An 18,573-nucleotide genomic window follows, 5' to 3' on the forward strand; every position below is an offset into this window, starting at 1 on the left:
CATACCGATATTGCATGAAAAACGACATTATCAAAGCAGTTTTGCTTGAATGGATGCCACACAGGTCCACAGACTGATTCACGAAAATCCATCCACTAGAATTGGTTCGAAATATCAAAAGCCTTTCTGTATTCTTCGTAAACTTTCAGTATATGGAAGATTGATGGTTGGATCAAGGGGGCAGGGATCGAACATAAAGGCAACAATTGCGCAACATATTCTAGTGTTTCTCAATTCCTCGCTATGGTTGGAGTATTTTCACAAAAACTAGCCTGTTAAACAAGGTTAGTCATGCATTACCACTAAATGCCACTTGACGCTGCCATGGCAACAACAGTCCTAGTTTACAGCCGATGGTTCACAGCTGACTCCTCATTTATCACATGCGTAGACAACATTTCTGTGACTGCTCTTTTCTGAGGAAACTGTATACTGCAACTACCTGGCCTTCCTCATCCATAATAGCTTACAGAAAACACATTCCTATTTATATCCCGATGGTCATCAGCTCATGTCCAAACCAAAATTTTGTACAACAACCAGAATTTACAGATTTTTTTACATTCAAAAACAAGTTGTTTAGGCAAGTTGGAATCAAGCATCAATGTCAGGCTTTCTGGATGACTCATTTGCTTTAAATGTACAATTTTGAGTTACATGTCTGAGTTCTCTGATTCTCCCTCTTATGAATTCCATGCTGTTTGAGATACCTTGAAATGCACACAATCGATTGCCACTTCTTACTATTTTATTACAAGGTTACTCTTCACAAGTACTTAATATGCTGGAAAGCACTTTCATATTCCAAGGTTACGAAGAACCAACATAAAGTTATTTCATTTTATATTATATCAATTTCTTCCATGTCCCAAATTATAGCAGTAAGAAGTTGAAATACATAGTCACCCCCATATCAGGGCACCATAATGTTTGGGACATATGGCTTCACAGGTATATGTTATTGCTCAGGTGTTTAATTGCCTCCTTAATGCAGGTATAAGAGAGCTCTCAGCACCTAGTCTTTCATCCAGACTTTCCATCACCTTTGGAAACTTTTATTACTGTTTATCAACATGAGGTCCAAAGCTGTGCCAATGAAAGTCAAAGAAGCCATTATGAGACTGAGAAACAAAAATAAAACTGTTAGAGATATCAGCCAAACCTTAGGCTTACCAAAATCAACTGTTTGGAACATCATTAAGAAGAAAGAGAACACTGGTGAGCTTACTAATCGCAAAGGGACTGGCAGGCCAAGGAAGACCTCCACAGCTGATGACAGAAAAATTCTCTCTATAATAAAGAAAGATCCCTAAACACCTGTCCGACAGATCAGAAGCGCTCTTCAGGTGTGGATTTGTCAATGACCACTGTCCGCAGAAGACTGCATGAACAGAAATATAGAGGCTACACTCCAAGATGCAAACCACTGGTTAGCCGCAAAAATAGGATGGCCTGGTTACAGTTTGCCAAGAAGTACTTAAAAGAGCAACCACAGATCTGGAAAAAGGTCTTGTGGACAGATGAGACAAAGATTAACTTATATCAGAGTGATGGCAAGAGCAAAGTATGGAGGAGAGAAGGAACTGCCCAAGATCCAAAGCATACAACCTTATCTGTGAAACATGGTGGTGGGGGTATTATGTCCTGGGCATGTATGGCTGCTGAAGCTACTGGCTCACTTATCTTCATTGATGATACAACTGCTGATGGTAGTAGCATAATGAATTCTGAAGTGTTTAGGTACATCCTATCTGCTCAAGTTCAAACAAATGCCTCAAAACTCATTGGCTGGGGGTTCATTCTACAACAAGACAATGATCCCAAACATACTGCTAAAGCAACAAAGGAGTTTTTCAAAGATACTAAATGGTCAATTCTTGAGTGGCCAAGTCAATCACCCGATCTGAACCCAATTGAGCACGCCTTTTATATGCTGTCGAGAAAATTGAAGGGGACTAGCCCCCAAAACAAGCATAAGCTAAAGATGGCTGCAATACAGGCCTAGCAGAGCATCACCAGAGAAGACACCTAGCAACTGGTGATGTCCATGAATCGCAGACTTCAAGCAGTCATTGCATGCAAAGGATATGCAACAAAATACTAAATGACTACTTTCATTTGCATGACATTACCGTGTCCCAAACATTATGGTGCCCTGAAATGGGGGAACTATGTATAAACACTGCTGTAATTTCTACATGGTGAAACCAAAATGTGTAAAAACTACCCTTTAATAAAATCTGACAGTGTGCACTTTAACCACATGTGATTTTTTCTATTACAAATCTCAAATTGTGGAGTCCAGGGGCAAATAAATAAATGATGGGCCTTTGTCCCAAACATTATGGAGCGCACTGTGGAAGCAGACATGAATTAAGATGAGATTTTTTGCACTGGATGTCAGCTACAGGATTAAACTGATTGTGTTTACTGTCCTTCTTGACATCGCATTGTGCTGCTGGTTTTCTGTCAGTCACACAGCCAGCACTCAACACTGTCAACACATAACCCAATGTTTATTAAATCAATTTCAGCTGTGTAAACCTTGGGTATACGGCATTCAAATGCCTTCAAGATCAAACCCTGCAAGAGGTTTCTCAACTACAGGCCTTGTGATAAATCGTCCAGTTCAGCTGCTTGGTTCCCTTCCCCTCCTCCAACAATAGTCAGCTGATTGATGTGTACAGAGATAGAGTCATACAGCATAGAAATAGGCCTCTTGGCCTAACTCGTCCATGCTGACCTAGATGCCCCAACTTTCCCACACTGACCAACATGACCCATGTACACTAGTCCTACTTGCCTGCATTTGACCCATATCCCTTTAAACCTTTCCTATCCATGTACCAGTCCAAATGATTTTAAATATAATAGTACCTGCCTCAACTACCATATACCCACCACCTTCTGTGTGAAAAGAGTGCTGCTCAGGTTCCTATTAAATATTTCTCCTCTCAGCTTTAACCTGGGTACTCTGGGTAAAAGACTGTGCATTCACCCTATTAATTCCCCTCCTGATTCTATAGACCTCTAAAAAAATTCATCCCTCAACTTCCCTCGCTCAAAGGAATAAAGTCTCAGCCTGCTCAGCCTCTCAAGTCCTGGCAATATCCTCGTAAATGCTCCCTGCACTGTCCAGCGTAATTACATCCTTCCTATTGCAGGGTGACCAAAAGTGCACACAGTGCTCCAAGTGTGGCCTCACCACCTTCTTGTAATTGCTCCTGGTGTCATTTCACACACAATGCACCTTACATTGTCAGCACACAACCCACAATGACTCAAGCAGAAGCCACATACTTTTTCATTCCAAAAGTATTCCTCCAAATGAAAGTTCAACGAAAGAGCAAGTTTTGAAAAGCTTTTGGAACAATATGGGGTAGGAACCAGTGAAAGGCAGCAAAATCAATGTAAATTATGCAAGGGTTTGAACTGACCGGATGTTAGCCATTTATTTGTCCCCCTCCCCCAGTGAACGGTAAACCCGACTACAGCAGTGGTTGCCAACCCTTTAAACGTAGAAGGACAAGCTGTACAGAGCATGTCACATAGGTAGCATGCTCCACGTGTTGTACTGGGTTGGTTTTGGAGAGGGCAGGCAGAATTTTAGTTTAGTTTAAAAATACAGCACGGAAACAGACCCGGTCCAGCGAGTCCGCACCGACCAGAGATCCCCGCACATTAACACCATCCTACACACACTAGGGACAATTTACATTTATACCAAGCCAATTAATCTACACACGTGTACATCTTTGGAGTGTAGGAGGAAACCGAACATCTCGGAGAAAACCCACGTGATCACGGGGAGAATGTATAAACAGACAACACCCGTAGTTGGGATCACACCCAGATCTCTGGCGCTGTAAGGCAGCAACTCAACCGCTGCGCCACCGTGCCACACACATTCCTTTATTTGTTCTCAGGTTATTTTTGTCTCTCCTGGCAATTACCTGCAGTGTGGAGAGCAGTAACAGGTGAAGTATTTATCTGGGATGGTGTACCCTTCATGTGTGGTTTTTTTTAAAAAGAGAGATCCTTCGACACATCAACTTTACATTTTATTACAAGATGGGAGAAGCAAAATGTGTTATCACCAAATTGCATGTCTTTTGATCTAGAAACTCAAGAAGGTGGGGCAATATCATAGTTGAATCTTTTATATTTTTTGCTTTGCCACAGAGGGGTATCACGTATGTTTTCTGGATTTTGAGGTGGAGAGGGAATAAGCAAAAAAGGAAGACTGGGGTGGATGGAGGTGGTACGGGGAATTTAAAGTGGATTGTAATCAGGAGCTCAAATGGTATCCGAGTTTTGCTTCTGTCATAGTCCAATGATTTATAATTTGTTGTACTGCACAAACAATACCCAGGGACATGAAATGAATGTTCTAACTTTCCGTTCTATGTGGCTGAAGTTAGGGGTCAAGACGGGTTAAGTCAAGAGTCCAAAGTGTTTAATGATCATATGTACCAACAATGAAATAATGAAATTCTTACTTACAGCAACTTAACAGGCTTGTAAACACAATACACAGATAATATAACAAAAATACCAGTGCCAATAATTATTATTTAGCAAGAGAGGATGATTCAGCTCCTGGCCTGCTCCTTCAGTCAAGCATTTAATGGCTGTTCTTTTACCTCAACATCATTTTCTGTCCCACACCCGTAGCCTTTATCATCAAGCAATCTATCACTATTTTGGATATAATCAAAAAGTGAGTATTTATAATGCTCCAGGGTAGAGAACTGCAAAGATTCACCAACCTACAAGTGAAGCGTTTTCTAATTTCAGTCCTACGCAGTCTATTCCATAGTTTGAGAACCCCTAACTCCATTCTGTATCTGTAAACTAGGAACAAGTCAAGTAATATTTTTGTTGTGCTCTCTGTACCTTTTCCCAAGAAAAGAGACCAACATTGTTACACAATGCTCCAGGTATGGAGTAATTAACCTCTATAATTGTAGCAAGACATCATTAATCTTGTACTCAAACACTCTTGAATAAAATGCCAACATGCCATTTTCCACACTCACATTCTGTGCCTGCAAGTTTGCTTAAATATACACGAGGACCACGTTCATTATACTCACTAATTCACCATGCAATTCAGAAGACCTCACAAATGTCACATCTACTCTGAAAAGTGTTAATCATCAATGCTTGTATTCAAAACAAAAAAAAGCATAAAATTGGCATATTCTGATCAAGGCAGAAACAATAAAATTCAGCGGCAGTCTATTGACACAAGTCATTAAAACAAGTCAGTTTCTTAAAGTGTTAGCTTCATATTTTGTAATTGTTGCATAATTATTACTTATACTTGAAATTTTTTTTGTCCATTTGGAACAGTAGAGATGGTAACAAGTACAAATTATTCTAATAGCCGAACCGTGAAACTGTGTTTAATTTAGTTCTTGTAAAATGTACTGTTACGAAAGGTTAGCACCAACGAATCTTTAATTAAATCTCAGATGGACACAAAAAGCTGGAGTACCTCAGCGGGACAGGCAGCATCTCTGGAGTGAAGGAATGGGTGACGTTTCGGGTCAAGACCCTTCTCGACCCAAAACGTCACACATTCCTTCTCTCCAGAGATGCTGCCTGTCCAGCTGATTTACTCCATCTTTTTGTGTCTATCTTCGATTTAAACCAGCATCTGCAGTTCCTTGCTACACATTTAAATAAATATCACCAGCTTGAGGCAGGAGGCTGCAGATGCTACAATCTTGAGCAAAAAAAAAAACTGCTGGAGGAATTTAGCGGATCAGGCAGCTAACAAGGAAATGGTCAGAAAGGAAATGGGCGGCACGGTGGTGCAGCGGTAGAGTTGCTGCCTAATAGCGAATGCAGCTCCGGGGACCCGGGTTCGATCCTGACTGCGGGTGCTTCACTTCTTCTTCTTGCGTTTGAGGCAGCAGAGGTTATGTAACGCCCTCCAGGTTCTGTAGCCAGTTCAATGTGCTGTTGTCGAGGGCCGTGAGGTCTAACCCTCCAACAGGGGGGTGGAGGACAGCGCAGTCGAAAATGACGTGCTGTGCTGTTTGCTGGTCTGCTCCACACATGCAGGCTTCTGATGAAAGCAGCTCCCAGCGATGCATGTTGGCATTGAACCGGCCGACCCCTGCCAGGGCGCCCCACTCTTTGCGGGGCAGGTTCAAGCCGGGTAGGGCTGTGGTGTTGGGTGCAAGAGTGATTTGCAGAGGTTGCGAAGTCTGTTCCCAGCTGGTTCTCCATGTTCCTAGTGTGTTGAAACCGGAGCCACAGAGGGTTGCTGCGTGACGGGAGAAGGGGCGACGAGATGACAGGCGTTGAGGTCCCAGTTGCTGCGAGTCCTGGGCGAGGTGTTTGCCGTCCGATGGGGCCTTGCACAACAGCCTGAGAGTGAAGTACTCTCTGCGAAGCTTGGCGGGTACGATACCTGCGGGCACCGGCAAAAGATCCGTCGGAGTAGGGCGTAGACAGCTGGTGATGATCCGCTTGGTGTCGTTGAGTATGGCGTCTAGCTTGCTAGTATGAGCGCTGCGGCACCATGCTGGGGCGGCGTACTCAGCGGTGCTGTACACGAGTGCAAGAGCACTGGTTCGGAGAGTAGATGACCTAGCGCCCCATGACGATCCAGCCAAGCAACGCAGGAGGTTGTTCCGCGCCGAGACTTTTGCTTCAATGAAGGAAAGTTTCAATGGAGCCGCATCTAATGAAGATCATTCAAGTCAAGTCAAGTTTATTCGTCACAGATGGGCAACGCCAACCCAGGTCTGCCGACTATCGACAATACCGCCAGCGGGCTGGCTACCGAAGCTGCAGGGCGGAATGTGCACACATTCTCGCTGTCCGAGCACGACGTGAGGAGGGCTCTGACACAGGTGAACACGAGGAAAGCTGCAGGCCCCGATGGCATTTCAGGGCGAGTACTCATGTCCTGTGCTACGCAGCTAGCTCCGGTGCTCACTACAATATTCAACCTCTCCCTGGACAAGTTTGTGGTCCCTGCCTGCTTCAAAAAATCCATCATTGTACCGGTACCAAAAAATGCCTCCCTGCCTGTCTGAATGACTACCGTCCGGTGGCCCTTACCTCGGTAGTCATGAAATGCTTTGAGAGGCTGGTGAAGAAACACATCTGCGCCTTCCTCCCTCGCAACATGGACCCGTTGCAGTTTGCATATCGTCCGAACAGATCCACGGACGATGCGGTCTCCCAGGTTTTGCACACCGCTCTCTCTCATCTGGACAACCAGAAGGGGGGCTACGTGAGGATGCTGTTCATAGACTTCAGTTCAGCCATCAACACGATAGTCCCCACCAGACTGGCCGGGAAGCTACTGGAATTGGGGCTCAACACCTCCCTGTGTGCCTGGGTCCTGGACTTTCTCACCGCCAGGCCCCAGGTGGTCAAGATGGGAGGGAATACATCAAAGTCCCTCACCCTGAGCACAGGATCGCCCCAGGGTTGCGTCCTCAGCCCCCTATTGTACGCCCTGTACACACATGACTGTGTGGCTAGGTTCAGCTCCAACTCAATAATTAAGTTTGCTGATGACACTGTGGTTGTGGGCCTGATCTCAGACAATGATGAGAAGGCCTACCGGGAGGAGGTGGCTGGTCTAGCACTCTGGTGCCAGGACAACAGCCTCCTCTTGAACATCAAAAAAACAAAGGAGCTGATCGTGGACTTTAGGAGGGCACATCATCCGAGGACGTACACTCCATTGAGGATAAATGGGGATCCTGTGGATAGGGTGAGCTGTTTTAAATATCTGGGAGTCCACATCTCTGAGGATATGACATGGGCATCACACGCTGCAGCGCTCGTGAGTAAGGCAAGGCAGCGCCTTTACCACCTCAGGCTGAGGAAATTCAGAGTGTCTCCGAGGATCCTCCAGTGCTTCTACGCAGCGGCTGTGGAAAGCATCTTGTCCGGAAATATTACCATCTGGTTTGGGAATTGCTCTGCCCAGGACAAGAAGGCTCTGCAGAGAGTAGAACGAACGAACGAACTATGGGAACTTCACTCGCCCCCCTGCAGGAACTATACATCAGGAGGTGCAACTCCAGAGCCAATAAAATCATGGGAGACCCATGCAACGGACTATTCCAGCTGCTACGGTCAGGCAAACGCCTCTGTTGCCATGCTGTGAGAACGGAGAGGTCGAGAAGGAGTTTCTTCCCAGAGGCCATTCGGACTGTAAATCTCACCAGGGACTAACTTTACTGAACGTTTTTCCTTCCAATATTTAATATGTAAAAGAATATGTGTGTGTTTTGATTGTGTTTATAGTTTGTTTGGTTGTTTGTTTGTTTGTTTGTCTTTTTGCACAAAGTCCACGAGTAGGCCATTGCCACTTTTGTCCATTGATGTCCTGATCATCCATGATGAACCTGCCTTCTCATCCATCATAGCCACAACAAATTCTGCAGCCAATCTTTAGCTCAATACTCTGTGGCAGAGAGAGAATTACCACTTCTAAAAAAAAGCACCAATGTTTTAAAGATGTCCATTCATGATGAAGCTCATTCATAAACAAATTCTGCAGCAATCTTTAGCTGAATACTGCTGAGAATTAGATTCTAAAGAAAAGCACCAATGTTTAAAGATGTTAACTATGGGGAAAATTAGCTAATCTCAGGAGCTTTAAACCACAAAAGACCTTAAAAGACAAAAGACAATATACTGTTGCACAATGCATTAAAAAGTAATAAAAAAGACAAAGAATACCACCAAACCCAAACATTGTAGTTAAAATATATGTTAATTCCAACAACACTGCAAATCATTAAACATTAGGTACAGTAAAATGGTATTTGACATTTTGGGCAATTTTCTAGATTTAAATTTACTAAAAAATGGATCAAAAACTACAGGCATAAAATCTACCACAGTGTTTTTTAGAATATACTCTAATAACTGCATTGATAATGAACATGTTGATTAGTGAAGAGCCTTATAGGCAAACTTGTAGCAGGTTTAAGAATGAACTAATATTTATCATAACTTTAGAATCCTCAAAACTATTTAATGGTCAACAATGCATTTAAATGTAGAAATAACAGATTGTAGATGCTGGTTTATATGAAAGGGCACGAAGTTCTGGAGTAACTCAGCAGGACTAGCAGCATCTCTGGAGAACATGGATAGGTGACGTTTCAGGTCAAGACCCTTCTTCAATGCATGTTAATGTGCAGATTCCTGCTGGCCGTGGTTGGCAGTTCTGAAAAATATTAGATGTTCAGCCTAAGGAAGGCATGGAATTGAACACATGCTTTGAGACTCTGGGACATGGAGGGACAGATGGCACCACATCTGTTACTGTGCTTTGTTGTAAGATCATTTTATGCCCAGCAACAAATCTCAGTCTCCATGGAAAATTCCTCAGCATTTATGCAGGAGAATGAAAAGCCCAGGTGCTGCCAAGATGACATTGGTTTCAATTAGGATTCCATCTTCAAAGAGGATAAGGCTCTTTAAATCTGTCTCACACCTTTTGTTCTTATCTCTGGCCTTTATTCCAACCCCCACCCCCTTACCCATGTTGACATTATCCGCCACACTATGTTCTGGCCTTTTGGCTAAGATCAAGTATAGTATCTGTTTTTATCAGTCATGGATCGAGGATCTTGGGAATTGTGTCAACTCCAGACAGATTTGCAGCAACTGCTCCTTCTGCAGTCGAGAGGGGTGGATGTGAGGGAGGAACTGAGAGAGTTGAAGGGCCGGAAAGCTCGGCTCTTTACCACCAAATCCTCCAAGATCATCTTCCGATCCAGGGTCCGCCACGTTGAGCAGGATGAGACATGCTGACGCTTCTTCTTCCATAAGGTTCACAGAGGTAGTTGCCGAACCAAGCCACGATGCAACCGGTCAGCATGCTCTCTACTGTGCACCTGTAGAAGTTAGAGAGAGTCCTCCTTGACAAACCGACTCTCTGTAATCTTCTCAGGAAGTAGAGGCGCTGATGTGCTTTCTTAATAATTGCATCAGTGTTCTCGGACCAGGAAAGATCTTCAGAGATATACACGCCCAGGAATTTGAAGCTCTTGACCCTTTCAACCATCGACCCGTTGATATATACGGGACTGTGGGTCCCCATCCTACTTCTTCCAAAGTCCACAATCAGTTCCTTGGTTTTGCTGGTGTTGAGGGCCAGGTTATTGTGCTGGCACCATATGGACAGTTGCTCGATCTTTCTTCTATACTCTGACTCATCTCCATCAGTGATACGTTCCACAACAGTGGTGTCATCAGCGAACTTGATGATGGAGTTCGCACTATGACCGGCTATGCAGTCATGAGTATAGAGCGAGTACAGCAGGGGGCTGAGCACGCAGCCTTGAGGTGCTCCCATGCTGATTGTTATCGAGTCTGACACATTTCCACCAATACGAACAGACTGTGGTCTGTGAATGAGGAAGTCGAGGATCCAAATGCAGAGGGATGCGCAGAGACCCAGTTCTGCGAGTTTGGTAACCAGCTTGGGGGGAGGATAATTGTATTAAATGCCTAGCTGTAATCTTTTTAAAAAATGTCAAAATAGACTTTATTCAAATAATAAATATATACAATACGTGAACCGTGCGAAAAAAATTCATCCGACATTTTCGGAGGCTCTACAAATTGTTCAACACAGTCTATACATTTCTCAAGTCTGTCCCCCACCCGTGCCACTCATGTGGCCCCCTGGCATGGGATACCTTCCCTTGTTTTGAGGGCGTCTCCACCATACCGTGCCCCCCATGTCCAGCAGCGGAAGGACACTAGACTGTGGTCCTCCCACACCGAGCCTTGGCGTTGGCTGCACCGAGCTTCAGTGCGTCCCTCAGCACGTACACCTGCAGTCTGCAGTGGGCCAGTTGGCAACATTCCCTGACGGACAGCTCGCTCTGCTGGGTGGTGAACAACGCTCGGGCAGACCAAAGAGCATCTAATCAATGAATAACAGCCTGACATACGAGTTTTTGTTGTCCAAGTGGTCCAGAGTAGAGTGGAGAGCCAGCGAGATCGCATCCACCGTTGATCTGGTGTGGCGGTAAGCGAACTGCAGTGAGTCCAGGTTTTTGTCGAGGTAGGAGTTGATTTGTGCAATGATCAACCTCTCAAAGCACTTCATCACCACAGGCATTAGTGCCACTGGTCGATAGTCATTGAGGCACTTCACCTTACTCTTCTTGGTCATTGTTCATTGGCCAACCAGAAATGTCAATCTCTTGCCCTTGCCCTTCAATCCACCCTCCCCGTTCTCACTGTAAATCAAAACTAATTTAATCTTTCAAAGCTCTGATCAATGTAACCATCTCTCATTCAATTCGTCTTAATTCATTGTAATAAGCAACTGGTGCTCCGACTCCTTCAGTTTTGTGACATTCACAAATACACATATCCAAAGCAAAGGATGGATGGGGTAATGGAAAGTTTATTACTCAGCAATGAGAGGCTAGAACTCTGACTAATGCTACTGTCAGATGAAGCAGTGCTGGAGGAAAAGCAGAAGGATGGAGGAAAAGGGGGCTCAGCAAGATCTTTGTAGTTTAGTTTAGAGATACAGCGTGGAAACAGGCCCTTCGGCCCGCCAGGGCCGCGCCGATCAGCGATCCCCGTACATTAACACTATCATCAGCACTATCCTACACACACAATTTTTACATTTAACAAGCCAATTAACCTCCAAACCTGGACGTCTTTGGAGTGTGTGTGGAAACCGAAGATCTTGGAGAAAACCCATGCAGGTCACTGGGAGAACTAACAAACTCCATACAGACAGCAGCCATAGTCGGAATAGAACCCGGGCCTCCGCAGCTACAAGCGCTGTAAGGCAGCAACTCTACCGCTGTGCCACCGTGCTGACCTTATTTATTAATAATTAAAATATAAAATATGCTCCAAGACACTTCAAAGCATTGACAAAACTAATGCTGAGCTGAAGAACATAAAGATAGACCAGGCAACTTTCTGGAGGGCTTTAATGGAGAGGGCAATGTGACTGAGTTAAAGGAGGTATTTCCAAACTTAGGCTTCAGCCATGAAAAACATACAGCCGTAAACGTGGGGCAAAGGGTGCGAACAAAAGGTCAGGCTGATCCCCCTGATCTCCCGGTTGCTCAGCACCTTAACTCCCCCTCCCATTCCCAATCTGACCTTTCTGTCCTGGGCCTCCTCCGTTGTCAGAGTAAGGTCCAGTGCAAATTGGAGGAACAGCACCTCATATTTCGCTTGGGTTGCTTACACCCCAGTGGTATAAACATTGAATTCCCCTAACTTCAAATAGCCCCTGCTTTCCCTCTCTTTCTCCATCCCCTCCCCAGTTCTCCCACCAGTTTTACTGTCTCCGATTACCTTCCATGTTTGTCCCGCCCACTCCCCTGACATCAGTCTGAAGAAGGTTCTCAACCTGAAATGTCACCCCTTCCTTCTCTCCAGAGATGCTGCCTGTCCCGCTGAGTTACTCCAGCATTTTGTGTCTACCTAATCCTATCAACGTTTGCAAATTCCCTCTAATAACATCAAAGTTGACCTTACCTCAATCCAGAATTTTAACTTGTGTGCCTGCTTAGTCTTTATCCATAACTATTTTAAAGCTAATAAAACAGTGGTCGCTGATCCCAAAAGGCTCACCACAGACACTTTAGTCACTTGCTCTTCCCAATTTTCTAAGAGTAGATCAAGCTTTGCCCTCTTCTTCGTAGGGCCCTCCACATATTGCCCTTAGGAAACTTTCCTGGACATGTTTAACAAATTCCACTCCAACAAAGCTCTTGGCACTGTGACAGTCCCAGTCTATAATGGGAAAACTAGAACTCCCTACTATGTCAACAACGTGGAAGCGTATACGTGCAGCTAACGGGAAAGAGAGTATAGGAAACGTCAGGTATAAACTAACAGGGCAGGGGAATGGGGCCCAATGCAAGGAGACAGAGGGCCATAAAAGGACTGAAGTAAAAGGTAACAAGGAGATAAGAAAAACTAACCTGAAAGCTTTGTGCCTTAATGTGAGGAGCATTCGAAATAAGGTGGATGAATTGAATACGCAGTTAGTAGTTATGGGATATGATATAGTTGGAATTACGGAGACATGGCTCCAGGGTGACCAAGACTGGGAGCTAAACATGCAGGGGTATTCGATATTCAGGAAGGATAGACAGAAAGGAAGAGGAAGTGGGGTGTCATTGCCAGTTAAAGAGAAGATTAACGCAATAGCAAGGAGAGACATTAGCTTGGATGCTGTAGAATCGGTGTGGGTAGAACTGCGAAATAGCCAAGGGCAGAAAACACTTGTTGGAGTTGTATACAGACCACCAAACAGCAGTACGGAGGTTGGGGACAGCATCAAGCAGGAAATTAAGGATGCATGTAGCAAAGGTACATCAGTAATCATGGGTGACTTTAATCTACATTTTGATTGGGCCAACCAAATTGGTAACATTGCTGAGGAGGATGATTTCCTGGAATATATACGGGATGGGTTTTTAAGCCAATGCGTAGAACAACTTGAGGGTAGGCCATCCTAGACTGGGTATTGTGTAAAGAGGAAAGATTAGTTAGCAATCTTGTTGTGTAAGACCCCTTGGGCAACAGTGGCCATAATATGGTGGAATTCTGCATTAGGATGGAGAGTGACATGGTTAATTCAGAGACTAGGGTCCTGAACTTGAATAAAGGAGACCTTGAAGGTATGAGACAGGAATTGGCTAGGATAGACTGGCAAATTATACTTAATTAAAGGGTTGACAGTGGAGATGCAATGGCAAAGATTTAGCTCCAGAAATTGTTCATCCCCGTCTTGCGAAAAAATAAAACTGGGAAGGCGGTTCAACAGTGGCTGACGAGGGAAGTGAAGGATAGTGTTAAATCCAAGGAAGAGGCATATAGATTGGCTAGAAGAAGCAGTAACCAGAGGACTGGGAGAAATTTAGAACTCAACAGAGGAGGACAAAGGGGTTAATTAAGTGAGGCGAAAAAGAGCATGAAAGAAAGCTTGCGGAGAATATAAAACCTGACTGTAAAAGTTTCTTTAGGTATGTAAAAAGGAAAGATTAGTGAAGACAATCTTACAGTCAGAGACAGGTGAATTTATAATGGTAAACAAGGAAATGGCAGAACAGTTAAACGAGTACTTTGGTTCTGTTTTCACTAAGGAAGACACAAACAATCTCCTGGAAATACAAGGGGACCGAGGATCTAGTGAGAGGGAGGAACTGAAGGGAATCCACATTAGTCAGAAAATTGTGTTAGGTAAACTGTTGGGACATAAGGCAAATAAATCTCCAGGGCCTGATGGTCTGCATCCCAGAGCACTCAAGTAGGTGGCCCTAGAAATCGTGGATGCATTGGTGATTATTTTCCAATGTTCTCTCGACTCTGGATCCGTTCCATGGACTGGAGGGTAGCCAATGTAACTCCACATTTTAAGAAAGCAGGGAGAGAGAAAACGGGGAATTATAGACCAGTTAGCCTTACATCGATAGTGGGGAAGATGCTGGAGTCAATTATTAGAGTTATCGCAGCACATTTGGAAATCAGTGACAAAATGGGTCAAAGTCAGCATGGATTTATGAAGGGGAAATCACGCTTGACTAATCTTTTGGAATTTTTTGAGGATGTAACAAGTAGAATGGATAAGGGAGAGCCAGTGGATGTGGTGTATCTGGACTTTTCAAAAAGCCTTTGACAAGGTCCCACACAAGAGATTAGTGTGCAAAATTAGAGCATGGTATTGGGGGTAGGGTATTGACATGGATAGAGAACTGATTGGCAGACAGGAAGCAAACGGCAGGAATTAACAGGTCCTTTTCAGAATGGCAGGCAGTGACTAGTGGGGTTCAGCAAGGCTCGGTGCTGGGACCCCAGTTGTTTACAATATATATTAACTTAGAGATGCTTTACATTTAATTCCCTTGTCTAAGACGAGGGAATTAAATGTAAAGCATCTCTAAGTTTGCGGATGACACAAAACTAGGTTGGGTGAGTGGCCAGATGCAGCATAATGTAGATAAATATGAGGTTATCCACTTTGGTGGCAAGAACAGGAAGGCAGATTTATATGTGAATGGTAGACACAAAGTGCTGGAACAACTCAGCGGGTCAGGCAGCATCTCTGGAGAGAAGGAATGGGTGATGTTTCGGGTCGAGACCCATTATCTGAATGGTGTCAGACTAGGGGAGGTGCAACAAGACCTGGTTGTGCTTGTACATCAGTCACTGAAAGTAAGCTTGCAGGTACAGCAGGCAGTGAAGAAAGCTAATGGCATGTTGGCCTTCATTGCGAGAGGATGTGAGTTTAGGAGCATGAAGGTCCAACTTCAGTTGTACAGGGCCCTGGTGAGACCGCACCTGGAGTATTGTGTGCAATTTTGGTCTCCTAATTTGAGGAAGGACATTATTGCTATTGAGGGAGTGCAGCTTAGGTTCACCAGGTTAATTCCCGGGATGGCGGGACTGACGTACGATGAAAGAATGGGTCGACTGGGCTTGTATTCACTGGAATTTAGAAGGATGAGAGGGTATCATAGAAATATATAAAATTCTTAGAGGATTGGACTGGGTAGTTGCAGGAAAAATGTTTCTGTTGTTGGGGGGGTCCAGAACCAGGGGTCACAGATTAAGAATAAGCGGTAGGCCATTTAGGACTGAGATGAGGAAAAACATTTTCAACCAGAGAGTTGTGAATCTGTGGAATTCTCCGCCAAAGAAGGCAGTGGGGGCCAATTCACTGGATGTTTTCAAGAGAGTTAGATTTAGCTCTTAGGGCTAAGGGAATCAAGGGATATGGGGAAAAAGCCGGAACAGGGTATTGATTTTGGACGATCAGCCCTGATCATATTGAATGGCGGTGCTGGCTCGGAGGGCCGAATGGCCTTTTCCTGCACCTATTTTCTATGGACAGATTAGATGAGTGGGCAGATGCATGGCAGATGCAGTTTAATGTGGATAAATGTGAGGTTATCCACTTTGGTGGCAAGAACAGGAAGGCAATTATTATCTGAATTGTATCAAGTAAGGAAAAGGGGAAGTACAGTGAGATCTGGGTATCCTTGTACATCAGTCACTGAAAGTATGCATGCAGTTACAGCAAGTCATGACGAAAGCTAATGTCATGTTGGCCTTCATAACAAGAGGAGTTGAGTATAGGAGCAAAGAGGTCCTTCTGCAGTTGTACAGGGCCCTAGCGAGACCACACCTGGAGTATTGTGTCCAGAATTTGAGGACGGACAATCTTGCTATTGAGGGAATCAAGCGTAGGTTCAGGAGATTAATTCCCGGGATGGCAGGCCTGTCATATGCTGAAAGAATGGAGCGACTGGGCTTGTATACACTGGAATTTAGGATGAGTGGGGATCTTATTGAAACATATAAGATTATTAAGGGATTGGACAAGCTAGTGGCAGGAAACAGGTTCCTGATGTTGGGGGAGTCCAGAACCAAGGGCCACAGTTTAAGAATAAGGGGGTAGGCCATTTAGAACAGAGATGAGGAAAAACATTTTCACCCAGAAAATTGTGAATCTGTGGAATTCTCTGCCTCAGAAGGCAGTGGAGGCCAATTCTCTGAATGCTTGCAGGAGAGAGATACTCCAGAGTTAAGGAATATGGGGAGAAGGCAGAAACAGGGTACTGATTGTGGATAATCAGCCATGATCACAGTGAATGGCGATACTGGCTAGAAGAGCTGAATGGCTTACTCCTGCACCTATTGTTTCTATGATCACCTTTAGTGTTGCAGCTCCTGCAATCTTGTGGCATATTTATTCTTCGAATTCCCCAACAAGGTAAACAACCATTTTTTATTTCCCCGTTCCATCAATATAGCCACACTGGATTAACCATCAGTAATGTCATCTCGGACAACTGTGTGACATTCTCTTTAATCTGTAAAGCAACACCTCTCCTCTTTTACCCTCACCTCTATCTCTCCTGCAGTCGTATCTATACTCTGGAACATTAAGCTGCCAGTCTTGCCCCTCTCCTAGCAGGGTTTGTGTAACAGCTAAAATGTTTCTGTCGCACATATCTTTTCACACCCCGAGTTCTACCTCCTTATACATCAAGCCTCTTGCATTAAATAAACGTAATTCAAACAGTCCCCCCTCGCTCCCTGCCGAGCTTCTTCCTATTCTGTCCACTGAACTTTCTATCATCACCTTCCATAGACCTGCCTCAGTCCTGCATTGGATCTCTCCGCTCTGCCAATCTGATTTAAACCCACCCAAATAGCACTAGAATTAACATAGGAATTGGAAGTCTTTGAATACCATTTCAGTCTGAATCAGACCACAAACAGCCTAATTCCTATAATTCAAAATCTGCAATTATTTCATAGGTTTCATCAACGGAAGCTGGGTAGAGTCCATCTTAGATTGCACAGGCAATGGTTACCCATCAAAAGATTTTCTTATCAAGTAAAAAATTGTGCAAATGCAGTGAGGCAGAATTTTAAATGACTACTATGTTTGTAATTATATTAACTTCAAGCATTTTTTCAAAGCCTGGTGAGCTGCTTTAAATGATCTGCTTCAAATGATCTGCGAATGACATGGCTTTGCCAGACAAAATCTCTTTACGTATGCCACTTCTGCAGCTGTTTTGTTAAAATCACACACCACTCTGTATAAACAAGCTTTGTAAAACCCACTCCTATAAAATTAGCACATACTAAAGTACACAGAATTGTCACAATTGACCCTGTTAAAGCACACGTTAAGCAGTTTCCTTGTGATTAAATATAATTAGATGTCTACAAGTTAATGAGAAGAGGAGGAGGACAGAATTTGAAATGAATTCACCACACCCTCAAATTTGCTATTGCAAATATACATCTTCATCTTAAAATACTTACTTCAACTTGTTTTATCAGGAAGATTTATTAACATTATCAGCATCATTTGTTCACTGTTACTGATTTTAAACTTAAATTCCCACACATACAGTGAATACTTATCGAAAGGATTTTGGAAAATAATGGAAAATTGAATTAAAATACATAAACTAGATCCGAAAACTAACTATGGATAATAATTGGCAGTCACCCCATCTCACCAAATTTAAGATTTATTAGACTTCTGAATGGAGACATTGAAGTAAAAAACATTTCAAAATGATTTGTACTGTGTATTGGCAAGGCAATCATAATTACATGGCAGCAAATTCAATTTGTGGAAGGGTTTGGCCATCTGTGATATAAATTTATCGGACGACACTTTCAGGGAATTGGGACATAATGTACTGTGGTTATAGTTATGGTCTATTCTTCCAGTTCCATTGAGCTTATTTTTTTTAATAGAAAATAAAGATAAGGACTGAAGCAAGAACTTGCAGTTTTGTTATAATAAATAATTCAATGAAGTTGTCATTATAAACAAAAGGCCAAAAAAAAAAAATCAAGTTCTAAACCTCGGTTTCTGCTGAATCAATTTACCACTTCCAGCACAGTATGACAGATGATTCAGCACCTTTCAGTTGTTCTGGGATCAAGTTCCCATACAACAAATTCCCCATTTAGCACAATTATTGATTATTTAAAAACCTTTAAAGTGGTGGCAGCCGGTGGCGCACCAGTAGAGTTGCTGCTTTACAGTGCCAG

The 18,573-nt window shown here is 43.6% G+C and overlaps 1 protein-coding gene across 3 annotated transcripts in view; it reads right to left on the reverse strand.

The window, feature by feature from the left end:
• The window catches only part of aff1 (AF4/FMR2 family, member 1), a 129,573-nt gene that overhangs the window by 75,689 nt on the left and 35,311 nt on the right, over positions 1-18,573 (reverse strand). The window lies entirely within an intron of this gene.

This window comes from Leucoraja erinacea, chromosome 1 (assembly GCF_028641065.1).
Source record: "Leucoraja erinacea ecotype New England chromosome 1, Leri_hhj_1, whole genome shotgun sequence".
Lineage (NCBI taxonomy): Eukaryota > Metazoa > Chordata > Chondrichthyes > Rajiformes > Rajidae > Leucoraja > Leucoraja erinaceus.